Here is a 21,221-nt window from a genome sequence, read left to right on the forward strand (position 1 = left end):
TCCTTATTTTGTATAACTCATGTAAAGCTGTGACCCTGAGAGAGTATTAGTCCAGTACCTAGTCTGAAAAGGGTTTGAAGGCTTTTGCTTTCAAAACACTGTCACTTCTATGACAGCAAGCCCACATTAAGTGATTGAATTATGGGGATGATCCTGGGTCATTTTTTGATAGCCAGATCACCCTCTCAAGTTCGTACACTTATCATCCATCAGCATCACAAACAGCAGAGATCCCAGTGGAATCCAGACTAAATTGATGAAGAATTCAAATGTAAGCAAGTTAATTTTGGAGTGACTTGTTACTAATGATAGACAACAATACACTCACCGTGGGCAAGGTCCCAAGATTCCATTGTATGTGACACAGAATTTATCTGGGAAAACTGCAGATATTTTATAGGTAGTGCTTTAAATTCTCTAGTTTATTTTTAAGGTTGGGTCTCTTAATAGGTGGTATTGAAATATACAGGAATATGTGTATTGGGGCTGAGGTGTAGCCCAGTAGCAAAGTATTTGCTTTGCACTCACAAAGCCCTAGTTTTCTCCCCCAGATCAAAAAAAGGATCCCAGAAATAAGTACACATATGATCATTTGATTTGTGTTGATGTTCTTACAGTACTCCACACCAAAGAAGGAAACAGATATCACCACCCTGCCATTAGGCTTTAGGCCAAATTGCAAATTCCGTTTTCCCTTAATGGGTTTGAATGCTGCAGTCTTGACTGCAGACAGATCTGAGATCCCCCAATTCCTGGGACACCCATAATTTTTGTTCACAGTGTGATATCTAAATTGGAAATGGATCTGTGCCCAGTGTCTTGTGGGAAATAATGTCCACATTTGTACACTTCTAGGTTGGAGATGCCAGCTTTCTCAAAGTGCACTGTCTCTCCTGTTCTTTGGCCCTGAGGAGAATACTGTTCAGGAAGTGTATCCCATCACCTCTAGCAGGAAAATGAGTGGTGCAGGCCTTTCACCTTGCTGGGGTCAGGGAGGTCATAGCTCTCAAACCTAGAATATAAGTCCTGTTAACTCAGATGTGCATGAGGCTTCAAATAGTTTTTTTACAGCTATAGATCCAAAGAAACATATGTAATTTTCTTAAAAATATATTTTCAAGTTGTAGAGGGACACAATACCTTTATTTATTTTATTTTTTATTTTTATTTTTATATGGTGCTGAAGATAGAACCTAGTGCTTTCCATGTGCTAGGCGAGCGCTTTACCACTGAGCCACAACCACAGCCCAAATTCAGATGTCTGGATACATTCTGGATATTTTGGTTCAAGTTATTACAGTTGATTTTACTTGTTCTTTTTCTTTTTATTTTTTAATGTGAATACATTGGTACCTCAGGGGATGGCTCACAAATCTAAGCTCAATCAGCTTTCCAATAAGATCAGAGAGTAGAATTTTTAAATAAAAATTCAAAGTAATTGTCATTGTATCATTCCCATTGATGAATAACATATGCAAATGTATAGCTCATAAGTTGAGTTGACTTTATATACAGTGGGGTACGCAAAGGTTCCCGGGTCTGGGCTGGATCCTAGTACTACGTTTAATGACCACAAGCGGAGGCTCTAGATTCTGTTCACAGTCACTGCACAGATGGGGTGGTGCATTCCAGGCACACCAGCTACCTGGGAGGCCATGGCAGGAGGATTCAAGGCCAGCGTGGGTGCATTACTAGACCTTTATTCAAAACACACAGTAGGAGTTGTGATGAGAATGAGGGTCAGAGCATCCCATGGATTCAGCACCCAGTTTGCGGGGATAGGGAAAACCCAGCAGCCACAAACCTGTCACTCTGACTTGTTTCGTTCATTGATTGGATGCCATGAACTCAGAGGGCAGGCTCTCTGGGCTCAGCCTGGGGGTGGGCCAAAGACCTGTCCATTCCCCATGCAGTCCGTGCAGAGAGGCGGGGCTCCCACGTCCTCAGTGGTCTTTGTAGCCCACCATTCTCGGGGTGCACTGGTGGCTCTCTCTCTCTTGTGCCAGAAACCCCAGGTTCCGTGCTGCACAGGGGCTGGAAGAGCCGCGCGGAGGACACCGGACCTCCTGAGAGCTGGGACATAGTGAGTGTGGCTGGCACCCCGAGACTGGGCGGGTAAGCTGAGGCCGCGGGACTGGCGGTGGCAGGACCCGGAAAGGTTCACTTGCAACTCCTTGGGGTGCTCTCCAGCTCTGCCAGCCGCAGGGCCTCTCCAGGCCGTCCAGGGGAGCTGAGGTCAGCAACTGAGATCCTGGGCATCCTGTTCCATTACTGCATGGTGTTTTCAGCTCCTTCCTGCAGCCCTCTGTGGGCATCCGTGTGCCACTAGCCCAGCATGTCCCCAGAGTGTGTGGTGATGACGGGACACATCATCAAGAGGGAACCTCAGCTCCATGTGTAGTGTTCCAGCATGAGAGAAGCTATGGTGTGTAGGGTCCCCAGGTCCTCATTCCTCCTGAGCTTTATAAATATAATGGAAACAGTATCTCCAGTCCAGAACCCAAATCTCAAATCCAGAATCCAAATCAGAAACCCAGAGCTCCATCCTAGCTCTTCATTAAATTTCCAGCTTCCCATTCACAATGCCAGGGTTTCCGCTTAAACTTGTTATTTTTCCCCCCATGCTTCATTTCAAATTGGTGCAGTGTTTATAATTATTTTTCTCCAAGAACCGGATGGCACTTTGTAGAAAAAGAAAAAAATGCTTCTAATTTATGAGCATTTCACAAGAGGAAAGCAGACAAGTATGACTATACAATTTGAAAAAAGAAAAAAAAAATGTCTCTCCTCCCTTTTTTTCCCAGGCACAAATACCAAATCACAATGTCTGAGTTGAGATTCCCCCTTGAAGATGTTACTGTGTGATGTGTACTCATCCATCCTCCCATATTGGTCTAGTCCTAAGCTTAAGAATTGCCTGATACCACTGTTCCCACATATGCCATGTCTGAAGTCTTTTGGAGTGTCCAGAATATGGTGCCTGTGTTCTCTTCCTTCTAGAAAGCAGTTTGAAGTATGAGGTGGGGGCTTCCAAGGAGGAACTGGATGCCCTTCAGCTGGCAGGGGTCTTTAGTGACACAGAGCTGGGACTTTCTGGGAAACTGAGGAAGTGTGAAGACCCACCCAACCCAGTTTCTTGCAGTCAAGTCAGAAGATTTCACACAAATTGTTCAGAGTAGCAGACTGTGAGTTTATTAGAAGTGACATGAAATGGGGAAAAGGTGACAGTGGGTCCTATTAGAGAGGAGAGGAATAGAGTGCCCCTCCTGCAGTCTAGTTATTGTGGATCCCAGAAACGTTTTTAGAAAGTCCCACCCAGATCCATCTTTTGATTTTGGACCGATAGCAGGATAACATTAGATTTTCAAGTTTCCATTGCCATGACAACTCTAGGATTGAACTTCAGAGGCATTCAACCACTGAGCCACATCTGCAGCCATATTTTGTATTTTATTTAGAGGCAGGGTCTCACTGAGTTGCTTAGGGCTTTGCTTTTGCTGGCTTTGAACTTGTGATCCTCCTGCCTCAGCCTCCCAAGCTGCTGGAATTACAGGTGTGCACTACCACGCCAACAATAGCCTCAGTTTTCACAAATAGATAACAATAACTTGTACTCCGTTTGTAGTTCATTTCAAGTTTTTATTCCATACCTTCATTAACTATTTAATTTTATGAATCTGATGTCATCTCATTTTCTATTTCTCTAATTTCTTAAAGATGTTGACCTTTTTAATTAATGAGTACTTAGATATCACCTATCTAAAGAGGCTATTCAAGAGGCTGGTGTTGTGGCAAGGTAGTAGAGCACTCGCCTAGCACATGTGCGGCACTGGGTATGATCCTCACTACCACATAAAAATGAATAAATAAAATAAAGATATTCTGTACATCTACAACTAAAAATATTTTAAAAAGAGAGGCTATGGGCTGGGGATATAGCTCAGTTGGTAGAGTGTTTTCCTTGCATGCATAAGGCACTGGGTTCAATCCCCAGGACCACACACACACACACAAAAGAGAGGCTGTTCAAGTCTCTTGTCTGTTCTTTTGATGTCTTTATCTTTTCTTATTAAAAGTATTTTCTTGGGCTGGGATTGTGGCTCAGCAGTAGAGTGCTCGCTTAGCACAGCTTGGACCCAGGCTCAATCCTCAGCACCACATAAAAATAAAGGCATTGTGTTATGTCCATCTACACCTAAAAATACATTTAAAAAGTTTAAAAAAAGGTTTTGCTGCATAATATTCTATTGTGTATAAATTCCACATTTTTATCCATTCATCTATTGAAGGGCATCTAGGTTGGTTTCACAGTCTAGCTATTGTGAATTGTGCAGCTATAAACATTGATGTTGCTGTGTCCTGGTAGTATGCTCTTTTTAGGTCCTTCGGGTATAGTCTGAGAAGAGGAATAGCTGGGTCAAATAGTGGTTCCATTCCCAGTTTTCCAAGGAATCTCCATACTGCTTTCCAAATTGGCTGCACCAATTTGCAGTCCCACCAGCAGTGTATGAGTGTATCTTTTTCCCCGTATCCTTGCCAGCACTTGTTGTTGTTTGACTTCATCATGGCTGCCATTCTTACTGGAGTGAGATGGTATCTTTGAGTAGTTTTAATTTGCATTTCTCTGATTGCTAGAGATGATGAGCAATTTTTTGTATATTTGTTGATTGATTGTATATCCTCTTCTGAGAAGTGTCTGTTCAGGTCCTTGGCCCATTTGTTGATTGGATTATTTGTTTTTGTGGTGATTAGCTTGTTGAGATCTTTGTATACCCTAGAGATTAGAGCTCTATCTGAAGTGTGAGGGGTAAAAATTTGTTCCCAGGATGTAGGCTCCCTATTCACCTCACATATTATTTCTCTAGCTGAGAAAAAAGTTTTTAGTTTGAAATCATCCCATTTGTTGATTCTTGGTTTTAATTCTTGTGCTATAGGCATCTTATTAAGGAAATTGGGGCCTAGCCCCACGTGATGGTGATTAGGACCTACTTTTTCTTCTACTAGATGCAGAGTCTCTGGTTTACTTCCTAGATCCTTGATCCTTTTTGAGTTAACTATTGTGCATGGTGAGAGTTAGGGATTCAGTTTCATTTTGTTGCATATGTATTTCCAGTTTTCCCAGCATGATTTGTTGAAGATTCTATCCTTTCTCCAGTGCATGCTTTTAGCACCTTTGTCTAATATGAGGTAGTTGTAGTTTTGTAGGTTAGTCTCTGTGTCCACTATCCTGTACCATTGGTCCATCAGCCGGTTTTGGTGCCAGAACCATGCTGTTTTTGTTACTATTGCTCTGTAGTATAGTTTAAGAGCTGGTATCACAATACCACCCATTTCAATCTTCCTGCTTAGAACTGCTTTAGCTATTCTGGGTCTCTTATTTTTCATGAAATTCTTAATTGCTTTTTCTATTTCTGTGAAGAATGCCATTGGGATTTTGATTGGAATTGCATTGAATCTGTATGGTGCTTTTGGTAATATGGTCATTTTAATAATATTAATTCTGCCTATCCATTAGCAAGATAGATCTTTCCATCTTCTAAGGTCTTCTTCTCTTTCTGTCTTTAGGGTTCTATACTTTTCATTGTATGGATCTTTCACCTCCTTTTTTGATTCCCAAGTATTTTATTTTATTTTGTTTTTTGAGGATATTGTGAATGGGGTAGTTTTCCTCATTTCATTTTTATAGTATTTGTCATTGATATACAGAAATGCCTTTGATTTATGGGTGTTGATTTTATTCCTGCCACTTTGTTGAATTCATTTACTAGTTGCAGAATTTCTTGTTAGAGTTTTTTTGGGTCTTCTAGGTATAGAATCATATCATCAGCAAACAGTGCTAGTTTAAGTTCTTATTTTCCTATAGTTATTCCTTTCATTTCTTTCATCTGTCTAATTGCTCTGACCAGTGCTTCAAAAACTATGTTGAATAGAAGTGGAGAGAGAGGGCATCCCTGACTTGTTCCAGATTTTAGAGGGAATGCCTTCAGTTTTTTTCCATTTAGAATGATGCTGGCCTGAGGCTTAGTGTAGATAGCTTTCACAATGTTGAGGTAAGTTCCTGTTATCCCTAGTTTTTCTAATGTTTTGAACATAAAGGGGTGCTGTATTTTGTCAAATGCTTTTTCTGCATCTATCAAGATTATCATATGGTTCTTATATTTAAGCCTATTGATGTGATTAATTACATTTATTGATTTCCATATGTGGAACCAACCTTGCATCCCGGGGATGAATCCCACTTGACCATGGTGCACGATCTTTTTGATATATATATTTTTTGTATCCGATTTGCCAGAATTTTATTGAGGATTTTTGTATCTATATTAATTAGAGATATTGGTCTGAAGTTTTCTTTCTTTGAAGTGTCTTTGTCTGGTTTTGGAATCAGGGTGATATTTGCCTCATAGAGTAAATTTGGAAATACCTCTTCTTTTTCTATTTCCTGAAATAGATTGAAGAGGATTGGTATTAGTCCTTCTTTAAAAGTCTTATAATACTCGGCTGTATATCCGTCTGGTCCTGGGCTTTTTTTCTTGGTTGGTAATCTTTTGATGGCTTCTTCTGTTTCCTCACTTGATATTGGTCTGTTTAAGTTGTGTGTATCTTCCTGACTCAATCTGGGCAGATCATATGACTTAAGGAATTTATCGTGCCTTCACTATCTTCTATTTTATTTCAGTGATAAGGTTTCAAAATAATTTCTAATTATCTTCTGTATTTCTGAATTGTCTGTTGTGATATTGCCTTTTTCATCCTGTATGCTAGTAATTTGAGTTCTCTCTCTTCATCTCTTTATTAGCATGGCTAAGGGTCTGTCAATCTTATTTATTTTTTCAAAGAACCAACTTTTGGTTTTTTCAATTTTTTCAATTGTTTCTTTTGTTTCAATTTCATTGATTTCAGCTCTGATATTAATTATTTCCTGCCTTCTACTGCATTTCCTGTTGATTTGTTCTTCTTTTTCTAGGGCTTTGAGATGTAGTGTGAGGTCATTTATTTGTTGGCTTTTTCTTCTTTAAGGGAATAAACTCCAGGCAATGAATTTTCCTCTTAGTACTGCTTTCATAGTGTCCCAGAGATTTTGATATATTTTGCCTTTGTATTCATTTACCTCTAAGAATTTTTTAAATTTCCTCCTTGATGTCTTCTGTAACCCGTCTTTCATTCAGTAGCATATTGTTCATTCTCCATGTGATGTAGGAATTTTTCTTTCTTATTTTATTGTTGATTTCCAATTTCATTCCATTATGATCAGATAAAATGCATGGTATATCTCTACTTATTTGTATTTGCTAAGAGTTGCCCTATGGCATAATATATGGTGTATTTTTGAGGAGGATCCATGTGCTGCATGGAAAAAAGTATATCCACTTTATGTTGGTTGATATATTATATATATATATATATATATATATATATATATATATATATTATATATATATATCAATTAAGTATAAGTTATTAATTGTGTTATTGAGTTCTATAGTTTCTTTATTTAACTTTTGTTAGGAAGATCTGTCCAGTGGTGAGAGAGTTGTGTTAAAATCACCCATGATTGTGTTGTGGTCTATTTGTCTCTTGAACTTGAGAAGAGTTTGACTTATGAACATAGCTGCACCATTGTTGGGGGCATACATATTAATGATTGTTATGTCTTGTTGGTGAATGGTTCCCTTTAGCAGTATGTAGTGTCCTTCTTTATCCCTTTTGATTAACTTTGGATTGAAGTCTATTTTATTTGATATGAGTATGGACACCCCTGCTTATTTCTGAGGTCCCTATGAGAGGTATGATTTTTCCCAACCTTTCACCTTCAGTCTGTGTATGTCTTTTCTTATCAGATGGTCTCCTGTAAGCAGCATAATGTTGGATCTTTTTTTTTAATCTAGTCTGCTAGCTTATGTCTTTTGATTGGTGAGTTTAAGCCATTAACATTTAGGTTAATGGTTTGTACTTCCAGCCATGTTTGTTTATTTTTGTTATTTAACTTGATTTGTTTTTCCTCTTTGATTAGTTTTTTTCTCTTTGTTGTACTACCTACCACTGTTGATTTTCATTGTTATTTTTTCATTTTCTCTTCATGTAATGTTTTGCCAAGGATGTTTTGAAGTGCCAGTTTTCTAGTTACAGATTCTTTTAACTTTTGTTTATCATTGAAGATTTTTATTTTATCTCAAACTTGAAGCTTAATTTTGCTGGACACAAGATTTTTGGTTGGAACCAATTATCTTTCAGCATTTGAAATACGTTGTTCCAGGATCTTCTAGCTTTCAGAGTCTGTGTTGAAAAATCAGCCATTAACCTAATTGGTTTACCCCTAAATGTAATCTGCTTCCTTTTTCTTGTGTCTTTTAAAATTCTCTCCTTGTTCTCTATGTTGGGCATTTTTATTATAATGCGTCTTGGTGTGGATCTCTTGTGGCTTTGTACATTTGGTGTCCTGTAGGCTTCTAGGATTTGGATTTCTTTTTCATTCTTCATGTCTGGAAATTTTTCTAAAATTATTTCGTTGAAAAGGTTTCTCATTCCTTTGGTTTGGACCTCTATACCTTCCTCTATCCCAATAACTCTTAAATTTTGGTCTCTTTATGTTATCCCAATTTCTTGGATGTTCTGCTCATGGTTTCTCATTAGCCTTTCTGAGCTGTCTACACTCTTTTTGAGATGATATACTTTGTCTTTGTTGTCTGATGTTTTGACTTCTAAGTGTTCTACTGTGCTGGTGATACTCTCATTTTAGGTTTTAATTTGGCTTATCACTTCCTTCATTTCTAGGATTTCTTTCTTTTTTTTTTTTTTTGTATAACCTCTGTCTCCCTGTAGAGTTTATCTTTTGCTTCTTGGATTTGTTTGTGTAATTCACTGTGAAAGTAATCTTTCATTGTCTGCATTTGCTGTATAAAGTCCTCCTTAAGACTCCAGATCATCTGAGCCATGTATATCTTGAAATTTTTATCTGACATTTTTTTCTGCTGTAGCTATTATCTCCTCTATTGTTGATTTGTTCTGTATTGTTTGTGGCCCTTTCTTTTCTTGTTTTTTCATGTTGCTCATGTTTCTTTCCAGATCTGTATGACTGTTGTGTTATTATTTTTCTCCTATAAATTTGTATTGCTCTTGTATAGTTCCAAGATCTCTCCTTGGTGATGGGAGACAATGCTGTGTTCTGATGAAGTTTGAGGCCCTCATCAGATGCAGCCAATTGATCTTGGACTTTCAGGCTTCAGACCTGGAAGTTTACCATCAACTGAGTAAAATTCTTTCTGGATCGCTCTCAGTGTGTGTCTAGTTGCTTGATTCCACATGTGAGATGGATGGGCTGACAGTATACACAGTACCCACAGCTAATAGACTGCTCATGAATATTTTAAGGCTGACATCCCATCACTTGTCTTCATTTCCTGAGCCTCTGCATGATCCTCACCATTCTCAAACTCTACCACCTCTTCTGGACCTTGATGAGAGCTGCAACTCAGGTATTGGTTTTTAATCCAATCTGCTTGGCTATATCTTTGATAGATTCATCGGATAGATGAATGATTTTTATTCTTTGTCATTTTGGTTTATATCAGGTTTTTAATTTTAATTAGTTTCTCCTTTGATTGATAATTTTTCTTCTGTAGTTCTTCCTTTTACTGGGTTTCAATTTTATTTTTCATTTCCTCATGAAATATTGAATATTATTTTGTTGTCATTTGTTGATTTTAGTCAATAGGGTGTATTTTGACATATTATACACACATGAGGTGCAACCCATTACAATTTTGATCCCATTATTGTGGTTGAATATGTTGTGGAGTTGCACTGGTCATGTATACATACATGAGTGTAGGAAAGTTATGTTCAAATCATTCTGCTGTCTCTCCTATTCCTATCCTTCCTCCCTTCCTTTCTTTCCCCTTTGTCTTATCCAATGAACTTGTGTACATCCCCCCATCCTTACTTGTTAGGGGTTAGTATTCACATATCAGACAGCACATTTGACACTTGGTTTTCTGTCACTGGATTATTTCACTTAGTGTGGTAGTTCCATCTCCAGTTCTATCTGTTTATCAACAAATGATGGGTGCTGGCTTTCTAATTGTGAATTATTTTAACTTTTGTTTATTATTGAAAGTTTTTTTTAATCATCAATTTTGAATTTTTCTGGATATAGTATTTTTGTTAGGGATATATTTTCTTTAAGAGCTTGGTAGATATTATTCCAGGACCTCCTAGTTTGGTGGTCTGGATTGAAAAATCAGCTGACATCCATGCTGGTATGAAATGTTTCCCTCTAAATGTGACCAGCTGTTTTTCTGTAGCCACTTAAAAATTTTATTCATAATCTGTATGTTAGGCATTTTCATTATAATGTGCCTTGATGAGGGTCTATTGTAATTTTGTATATTTGGGGTCCTCTTAGCCTTCTGTATTTGATTTACTATTTCATTCCTTATGCTTGGAGAATTTTCTTGTACTATTTCATTGAGAAGATTGTGCATTCTTTTGGTTTGAACCTCCAAGCCTTCATATCTTGAAAGTGGTCTTGTCTGCTGGTGATGCTTTCCATTAAATTTCTAATTTGATTTATTTATTCCTTCATTTTGAGAATTTCTTTTTGATTTTTTCCAGAATATGTATATTGAAGTGATCTTTCATTTTCTCTTTGATTTCACTTCTTACATTACCCTTTACTCACAGGTCAGTTGAACTCTGAAGTTTCTAAACATCTTCTTTGACATTTTTCCACTGTGGTGTTGATTATTTCTGTATTTTTGGTTTGTTTGGGGTAATTTTTTTCCTTGCTTTATTATTTTGTTTATGTGTCCACAGTCTAAAAGTATGGCTCTGAGGCAGGAGAGTTTGTACCTGTGTGAAATTATATTTTCCCTGATGCTTTGCAGTACCTCATCATTTAGGGGGAGACAACCAATGCAAACAAATATACAGCATGAAACCAAACAGTTTCTGCTATTACATTTATAATGTTAATTGAGACAGTAAACAGAAATGATGTGGTCAGTTATTGCCCACAATAAAAATAATATATTTGCAAAAGGATTTATGATTTTGAATGAATAAGGAGAGAAAAGAAGAGATGTAGGGTGTGATGATTGTGAGGAATGAGAGAAAATAAAAGTGAAAAATTAAAGGAAAAGTGAATGGTAGAAAAAATGTTTATGGCTACTAACAGAAGAAAAGAGAGAAACAATCAAGGGAAATATATGATAACTAAGTAAATATATATAATATATATTTTTAAAACAACATTTGGAATTCAAACCAAACTGATATATTCTATTCAAACATCCTAGCCCTCAGAAGACTGAGCCATTGGGCTGGGGTTGTCCCTCAGTTGTGGAGCATTTATCTAGCATGTGTATGGCACTGGTTTCAATTCTCAGCACCATATATAAATAAAAAATGAAAGTCCATTGAGAACTAAAAAAAAAAAGACTGAGCCATAAAAATAACCTCCTTCAAAAAATGCTAGGAAAGAGACAAGTATGTATATGTATACGTGTTCATGAACAACTCAGCTCACAATTAAATAGGAAAAGAAAAATAAATGTGAACTAAGAGTTAAAGAATTCTTTCCATTTGAGTTCAATAATTTTTCAGCTTCCTTTCTCAACAGTGTTAGGTGGGGTGGGCAGGAGTGTGGAGTCAATGGAAGTGTTATGTGAGAGGAGATCCCATAGATGGAACTCCTGGAGGTGGGTTTAGGACTAAGTAGGCTCTAGATTCTTTGTTGATTTGTGATTGGTTTGAAGATTTTGAATTGGTGCACCTCTACATCCTGGCATTCTGTGGTCTGTGCCAGGACACTCTGCCCTAATTATGTGGCAAAGGAGCTGATCCTTTGACCCCTCTATCAACAGTGGATCCCATGTTTCCTGGTTTCTTGGTTTAGTCTCTAATCTCAGTCATTCCTACTCCTATCCTTTCAAGTTCTTGGCCAGGCACATATCTCCCCCCTATCCTGCAGGCCACCAATGCAAAGTGGAAGGAGTAGAGCCTAGTGGGTTTCCACAGCCTGTAATCTGTATGCTCCTTTCTGAGCATATTTTCTGCAATGCAGTGAGGTTTTGTCAGCCCTATATTTAGGGCCCAGCTCAGGTTTGCCAGGAGTCAAGTCAGCTTCTATAGCTGCCAGCCCCTGTAGCATGGCTGGAAAATGTCTCCTTCCTCTTTCGTATGAGGGCAGCTAGGCGACATGTGTCTCCTTTGTGTATGGTTATATTGTACAGCATATATTTCAGGTTAGTCCTGCAGTGTCTTTCATCTTTGCTCTCTCCATCCCCAGACATGCCTCAGACATCCTACATGTGTAGGTTCCTATAATTTCCTTATCCCTCCACTTTGCTTATAGGGGGACTTTTATGGTTGATACTAGTGGCAGCAGCAGTAGCATAGGAGATTTCTTACCTATTTTATTATCACCAACTTCCTGAGTCCTCTATCTGCTTTGAGTATCTAGTATTAATTTCCAGTAAATTGCCACCCTCCTGTTTATATCTATCTTACTGAGAAATCAGCCTATCTGCATTCTTGGTTTCAAGCTACAGATTAGTTAGAAGAGATATCCTCTATTCCACTATCTTGACTCCTTCTCCTGTTATTTTAATTTTTTTTTCAGATATGTCTTCTCATCCAGCTGAAGAATTTTCACCAGAGCAGGGAATACATTATTTATTTCAAAATATGGTAATGGAAAGGTATGGAAACTATAAAATTCAAAATTTAAGGAGAAAATGAAAAATTGTGAGACAATTAAGGTCAGAAAATTTGTCATAATAAATATTGCAATTGTGTGATTATCATCCATAATGAAAAATTAATGTCATCAAGTATCAATAACATATGACATCTCAGAAAACAGCTCAAATTTTCCAGTCACTTTTGTAGACCTATGTGTGTCTTTAAATATATCTCCATAACATTTTCTATATCATACTTCTCCTCTAAAAATTTTTGGAAAATCTGCATTATAGACTATTCAGTGCTTCAGTTAGTAATTTAAATATTTTGAAATGTAGCTTTGGGTTAAACATTCACTGAAATTTTTCTACAGACAAGAATTTAGAAAATAAAAGAAAAAATATTCTGTGACAAATGTGATTGTTACTTTATAAAAAGTCTATAATGGACAAAAAATTCCTTCTTGTACCAAAACAGAATTTTAATGAATATGAGAATATTTGTTCTTATCCACTATGTCTTATTTAAAATTCAGATACAGATATTTTTAGAGATCTCAACATTTATATTTTATGATACATAAATCATTTATCATTTATGATAAATTTTTTAAGACTATATAGACCTTAGGTCTCTATCCTAAGAAATTACCAGTATATTTATATTGGTGAAGAACATGAATTCTGTGAAACTCATAAAAATTTATTTATTTTTTAATATTGTAGAAAACATCACTGTGATCATTTGACAAAGAAGCTTTACATACATAATCAATATGAGAAAGTTTCCCATCAGTGTTCACAATTGAGCCATCCAAGCATAGATATTCAAGAAAAGAATTACAGATGTAAGGAATGTGAAAGAACTTTAAATAAAATTACAAGCATTACTGAACTGGAGAGAATCCTTACTGGAGGGAAGCCATACAATTTTAAAGAATGTGTCAAAGCATTTAAAGATTCTTCAATTCTTTATCATAGCAGTGATAAGCCCTACATATATAAACAATGTGGCAAAGCTTATATGCAAACTTCAACCCTTACTAAACACAAGAAGATTCACAGTGGAGAAAGACCATACCAATTTAAGAAGTGTGTCAAAGACTTTAACAATTATTCAACCCTTATTAAATACTACAGTATTCACACTGGAGAGAAGACTTGCAAATGTAATGAATGTGGCAAAGATTTTCGAAGGTCAAGCCTTACTGTTCACCAGAGAATTCATACTGGGGAGAAGCCATACTAATGTGAGGCATGTGGGAAAGCTTTCAATCAAAGTTAAGACTTATTGTTCTCCAGAGAATTCATTCTGGAGTGAAGCCATACAATTGTAAAGAATGTAGCAAAGCTCTTAGTAATAGATCAAGCCTTAGTGTTTACCAGAGGCTGCATTCTGGCGAAAAACCTTACAAATGTGAAGAGTGTGGCAAAGCTTTTAGTGTTATGTCAGGCCTTACTGTTAACCACAGAATCCATACTGGAGAGAAGCCATACAAATGTGAAGAATGTGGCAAAGCTTTTAGTCAAAAGTCAAACCTTATTATTCACTAGAAAGCTCACACTGGAGAGAAGTTGTATAAATGTAACAGATGTGGCAAAACTTCTAGTCAAAACTCAACCCATATTGTTCACCAGTAACTTAATACTGGAGAGAAGCCCTACAAATGCGGATAATGTGGCATGAGTTTTAATCAAAGAACAAACCTTACTGACTAGCAGATAATTCATACTGGAGAGAAGCCATGCAAATGTAAAGAATGTGGCAAAGATTTTATTCGAAGTTCAAGACTTATTGTTCACCAGAGAATTCATTCTGGAGAGAGGCCATACAAATGTAAAGAATGTGGTAAAGCTTTTACTGTTAGGTCAAACCTTATTGCTCACCAGACTATGCATACTGGAGAGAAGCCTTACAAATGTGAAGAGTGTGGCAAAGCTTTTAATCAAAGTTCAGGTCTTATTGTTTACCAAAGAATGCATACAGGAGACAAGCCACTCAAATGTAAAGAATGTGGCAGAACTTTTAGTGTTAAATCAGACCTTACTTTTCACCAGAGATTTCAAACTTAAGAAAAGCCATACAAATGTAAAGAATGTGGCAAAGCTTTTAGTGTTAGATCAGGCCTTATTGTTCACCAGAGAATTCACATTGGAGAAAAGCCATACAAATATAAAGAATGTGGCAAAGCATTTAGTGTTAAATCAGAACTTACTGTTCACCAGAGAATTTACACTGGAGAAAAGCCATACAAATGTAAAAAATGTGGCAAAGTTTTTAAGTATTCTTTAAGTTTTACCAAGCACCAGAGAATTCATACTTGAAAGAAGCCTTACAAATGTAAAGAATGTAAAACAAAACAAAACCCCAAAAAACAAAGTGCTGCCATTAGATCACAGCTTATTGATAACCAAAAAATTCATACCATTAAAAAATGGCAAGTCTTTTACACAAAGCTCAACATTTTATGAACTGCAGAGATGTCAAAGCAATGAAAAAACCTACAAATATTGAGAATGTGGCAAAGCATTTAAAGGAAACTCACATCTTATAAATCACCATAGATTTCAAACTCAAGAAAAGCTCTATAAATATAAAGAATATATCACAGTTTTATTTAAGTCTGTTATTCAACATGGAAATATTCATACTGTGTCAAAATCTCATGCATGTCATGTCTGCAGAAAAACCTCTGTTCAACATGCATTCCTTACAAAACAACAAAATATATATTATTGAGGAAAAACGTTAATAAGAAAATTATAGCAAGGTCTTTATGCCCCATATATTTCTTAATATGAGAGTTATTAGAATTTCTATACATATAGAGGATGTGGCATTACTTTTAACTATCTTAAAATTAACTGAGAGTCATTAGTTGATTTGATAGAAATAGAGTAAGCCTCAGATATCAGTATAGTACCAATAGCTCATCCCTGAGAAGATATTTTATTTATTATAATTCAAAGATTAACTAACACGTTCAGTCATGAAAACTGGAGAAAACATAATTTTCACCTAGGTAATTATTTCAAAGGAAAATGACTCATTAATGAGAATTTTTATTTGGTGTGTATGTGTGTGTGTGTGTGTGTGTGTGTGTCTGTCTGTCTGTCTTTTGTGTGGTGCTGGGGATTGAACCCAGGGCTCATTCATGCCAGGCAATTGCTCTACCACTGAGTCATATCTCTTGCCCCTTTAATCTGTTTTTCTGAAGACTTAACAATTAAGTCTATGTATACTGTGCAAGAATTTTGTTCCAAAAACAACAACAAAAACAAACAAACAAAAAAAAACAGTGAACATTTCTGTGTATATTCTGAGACTATACATGTCATATATTGAATCACATTATATTAAAACTTATAGGTAACAGATCATAAAAAGATACTATCTTTTTTATTAAATAGTATAATGACATTTCTCTTTATCCTTTTCGGCGTGTAATTAAACCTCCAATTACTTGGGAAATATTATTAGCTTTTAATTTTTTTTTACTTACTGGAAAACTAAGATAGCTATAGTAAATATATAGAAAGATGATAAAAAATATTTCTAAATCTTCAATTACTACTTCAAAATTCAATAATTAATGTTTTTTTTGACACCCTTCATGTCAAAAACATTTTTGATTGAATTGATTTGAATATACAAAGTTGCAATCTAATGGTGAATTTTAGGAGTAAGAGAGTTCATAGAAGGTACTGTGATCATTTTGATTGGTCAGGCCATCAAGGTTGTGAAGGTCATAATGCATTCACAAGTCTTAGAATCTACTTATACCATAGATGTTACACAAGTTGTAGAGGGTCTACAGGTCATAGAGACTACACATTTCATCAAGGCTACTCAGGTCATAAAGGGTATGCTGGCAATAGAGGCTTCAAGAGGCTCCTCAGGTCATAGAGGCTACTGAGGTCAAAGAGACTATACAAGTAGTGAATTCTCAGGACATAATGATTGTTCAGACCATAGAGGCTATGAAGGTCACAGGGGCTCCTAATAACATTCATGCTACTCAGACAATAATAATGTGCAGGTCACATAGTCTATATTAGTCATTGGCTTACACAGGCCATAAAGTATATTCAGTCATTAAAGACTATATACAAGGTATAGAGGATATTCAGGCTTTTTAGACTAAGCAAGTCATAGAGGTCAAGCTAGTTATAAGGGCTACTAGGGTCATTTAAGCTACTCAGGCCATAAAGGATATTCAGTTCATAGAGGATATACAGGAAATAAAAGCTACACATAGAGGCTGCACCAATTATAGAGCCTATGCTGGTCATAGAGCCTATGCTGGTCATAGAGGCTATTTATGCCATATAGGCTCTGAAAGTTTGGTCATTTCCTGAGGTCATATAGGCTACTGAGGCCATTTATAATATTTAGAACATAAAGTCTACTCAGGTCATAGGGACTGTGAGTTCACAGAGTCTACTCAGGCCATAGAGGCTCAGTAAATCTTAGAGTATATGCAAGTCATAAAGGTTACACAGGTTATAAGCTTCTGAGAACATAGAGTCTACACAGGACATAGTGCCTTTGCTGGTCATAGGGGCTAGAATGGACATTCAGAATACTGAGGCCAAGTATTATTGAGAGCCACAGCCAGAAGGGGCCCCAGCAAACTTCCAGCTGCCAGCAAACTTCCAGATGCCAACAAACTTCCAGCAAGGGTACCAACCTAAGATGGGTAAGGACCATATGCACTATTGGACAACCTAAGGCAGGCATGGTCCCTAAGCCACATGCTTGTTGTTTAAACAGAGAGGGGGAGATGCTGAGAGCCACAGCAGAAGGGGCCCCAGCAAACTTCCAGCTGCCAGCAAACTTCCAGCTGCCAGCTGATGATTGGCTCACAGCTGCCCCAGTAAACTTCTAGATGCCAACTTATTAGCTCCTCTGCAGTGATGCTCATTGGGCTGTTTTCCCACCTTTTCAGACCAGGGAGCTGCTCCTTGGGGGACTTTTTTTGGCTCCACCCACGCGACCCAGCCAGTCGGCCTCAAGAGCAGGAGGAGTGGGGGAGGTTGACAGGCTTGTGGGAAGCCGGTGGTGGCAATTGGGCTCTGAAGGTTTTTCCTGAGGAGCTGTTTTGTTTGGCATGTGTGGTTCTGAAAATACAGTTCGTTTCTTTTGACAAGTGGCTCCTGAATTGTGCCCAGCCAGACTGCGGCATTTGGTGGGCCCCATGGGGAACGACTGAGGGTAAGTGATAAGGTAAACTGCTCGCCCCTGAGGGCAGGGTGAGAGGATGGGTAGCCATTTTAAGATTATTCTTTTGTTTTGCTTCACTTTTGTTTTAAGTTGCCTGTCCCTGGAGATGTGTAAGATCGAAGAAAAACTGCTCACATCTGAGGAACAGATAGGGAGAAAGGATGGATGGACATTTCAGGAGGCTATTATAATGATTTTGTGATGTTCCAATTTTGTTTCACTCTATTTCAGTTTTGTTGGTGTTATCTTGTTGGGTTGTATTATAGTAGAAATATGGGATCAGAAATTAGTAAAAAACAAACTGAAGGAGTGTTAAGTAAATTGTTAGAGGAAGGAGGCATCCCAGTAAAATCAAGAGCAGTCAGGGCATATGTTGATACAATGCAAAAATGTGGCCCATGGCTTTTTAAGGAGGAGTTGTTGAATATATCACAATGGAACCATCATGGTGAAGATTTAAAAAGAATAGAAAAGAAAAGCCCAGGAAATCTGCCAGTAGGCACATTGACATTGTGAGCATTGGTATCTTGTTTGCTCAGCCCAAAGCCTTCAGTTCAGACAAAGGTAGAGGAAGGAGAAGACATACTGATTCAAGTAAAAGAGAAGGTCTCTCAAGTTAGTCAGAGGGAGGAAAAGATTCAAGTAAAAGAGAAGGTCTTTCGAGCTAGTCAGATAGAGGAAGAAAGCTTAGAGCAGAAAAAGCCATCAGGGGAAAAGTTACAACAGGAGACTGCTACTAACACCTTTCTATCACCAGAGGGCGTAAGTGTTCAACCAACAGTGCCACCTCTATAGGAGACTGCTACTAACACCTTTCTGTCACCAGAGGATGTAAGAGTCCAACCAACAGTGCCACCTCCATATGCTGGGAGGCCCCCACCCATGCAGTTCATAGTTGGGATCCTGAGACAGGATCTAAAATATTAACATGCCCTGTATTTGAGGCAGGAGGGCAGCGAATTCAACATGCTTTAAATTTCAAAACAGTGAAGCAGCTAAAAGAGGCTGTAACAACCTATGGTCCTCAAGCACCCTTCACTGTAAGCATGGTCGAATCCATTAACAACTGGAACATGACACCAGCAGATTGGGCTGATATGTGTAAAGGTGTGCTAAATGGAGGACAATACCTGTTAAGGAAGGTTGCCAATGAGGAATTTTGCAAGGAGATGGCTAGGCGAAATGCAGCAGCTGGTTATGCGCAGAGAAATATAGATATGTTGTTAGGAAAGGGACCTTATGAGGGTCAGCAGCAACAAATTGCATATGATCCTGGTGTATACGCACAAATTGCTTCAGATGCAGTTAAGGCATGGAAGACTTTACAAGGACATGGAGGTTTACAAGGTCAATTATCTAAGGTAATACAAGGAGCTAATGAACCTTATGCTGAATTTGTAGATAGGCTTATTCAAACAGCTACCAGAGTTTTGGGGAAAACAAAACAAGCAATGCCATTACTAAAACACCTGGCTTATGAGCAAGTGAATCGTTGGTGCAGAGATATCATTAGACCATGGAAACATGAAGACTTAAACACATATATTAAATTATGTAGAGACATTAATGAACAAGAGCAAGTTGTGGCAGCTGCAGTAAAACAGACTTTAGAACAAGGGCAAGTCGTGGCAGCTGCAGTAAAACAGGCTTTAGATGCAAGGCCAAGAACATGCTACAATTGTGAACAAACAGGACATTTTAAAAGGAATTGCCCCATAGGAGGAGGGTTTAACAAAACTAGGTATCAAAGGAGTAGAATACCGGGCATTTGCCCATGATGCCATAGAGGGAGACATTGGGGTAATGAGTGCCGTTCTCAAACCACCATAGAGGGTACTCCATTATCAAAAAGTGAGCAAGGACCAGTTGTTTATCCACGATATCATGGAGAAAGGCATCGGGCTCCGTTGCCAAAAAATGGACAGGGGGGCGCAATGCCCCGGGGCCAAAAACCACAAATATATGGAGCACTGGTGGAACCCAGCAACCCCATCAGGGTAGTGCCCAGGACACATTGTGCATCAGATCCCTCGTCAGACAAACCAGAGGGAGCACAGGGTTGGACATCTGCGCCTCCGCCAGATCAGTACTAACTCCAGAGATGGGAGGTCAAATCATTCCCACAGGGGTAAAAGGACCTCTTCCCAAAGGAACAGTAGGCTTATTATTGGGACGCAACTCTTCTACTCAAAAAGGTCTTATGATAAGTCCTGGGGTAATTGATCCCAATTATGAAGGTGAAATAAAATTTATAGCCAGTTCTCCAAAGGGTGTATCAGTAATTTTACAAGGAGATAGAATAGCACAGTTACTAATAATACCCAGCCTATATGATAAATTTTCCAGTCGTACTGTAGAAAGAGGTTCCAATGGATTAGGCTCCACAGGTGTAGATTGGGCTATGCTTTCTTTAAATTTAGATTCTCGCCCCATGCTAAAACTAAATATTCAAGGACATGAATTTAATGACCTACTGGATACAGGTGCAGACCTTAGCATCATCTCTCATCAAGAATGGCCAAAACATTGGCCATTAAAACAAGCCACTCAAACGTTTTGAGGCCTAGGAGTGGCGACTAATCCCCATAGAAGTGCAATGGTATTAGATTGGAAGGATCCTGAAGGATGTGAAGGAACTATACAGCCATATGTATTGGATCATCTTCCTGTAAATTTATGGGGATGAGATGTCCTAGATCAATTAGGGTTGACATTAACAAATAACATCAACCAAAATGCACCCACTATTATGACTAGACAAGGTTTTAGGAAAGGAAAAAGATTAGAAAAACAAGAACAAGGTATAGCAGCACTGATACAAATAGATCAAGGAACGGAGAGACATGGGTTGGATTTTCAGAATGGGCCACTGAGACAATAAAAATTACTTGGAAATCAGAAAGACCAGTATGGGTTCCTCAGTGGCCCCTGACTAAAGAAAAGATACAAGCAACCCATGACCTGGTCAAACAACAATTAGCGGAAGAACATATACAACCTTCTGTATCTCCCCATAATACTCCAATTTTTGTCATCAAAAAGAAATCTGGTAAATGGAGATAATTTCAAGATTTAAGAGCCATTAATAATGAGATAGTTATTATGGGACCTGCTCAATCGGGGATTCCTCAATTGTCTGCCTTGCCAAAAACCTGGTATGTTTTAGTTATAGATATTAAAGATTGTTTTTTTTTTTCAATTCCAATTCATCCTGAGGATAGTCCAAGTTTTGCATTTACTATCCCTGAACTGAATCATGAAGGTCCTGATCAGAGATATGAATGGAAAGTACTCCCTCAAGGGATGGCTAACAG

The 21,221-nt window shown here is 37.8% G+C and overlaps 1 long non-coding RNA gene across 1 annotated transcript; it reads left to right on the plus strand.

Annotated features, from left to right (window-relative positions):
- Positions 1 to 7,717: 7,717 nt before the first annotated feature.
- On the plus strand, positions 7,718 to 17,292 carry LOC125614670. The gene is made up of 3 exons (XR_007345248.1): positions 7,718 to 7,939; positions 9,716 to 9,718; positions 17,281 to 17,292. It is a non-coding gene; the product is annotated as an uncharacterized LOC125614670 (long non-coding RNA).
- Positions 17,293 to 21,221: the final 3,929 nt, after the last annotated feature.

This window comes from Marmota marmota, unplaced genomic scaffold (genome assembly GCF_001458135.2).
Source record: "Marmota marmota marmota unplaced genomic scaffold, marMar, whole genome shotgun sequence".
NCBI classification, from domain to species: Eukaryota; Metazoa; Chordata; class Mammalia; order Rodentia; family Sciuridae; genus Marmota; species Marmota marmota.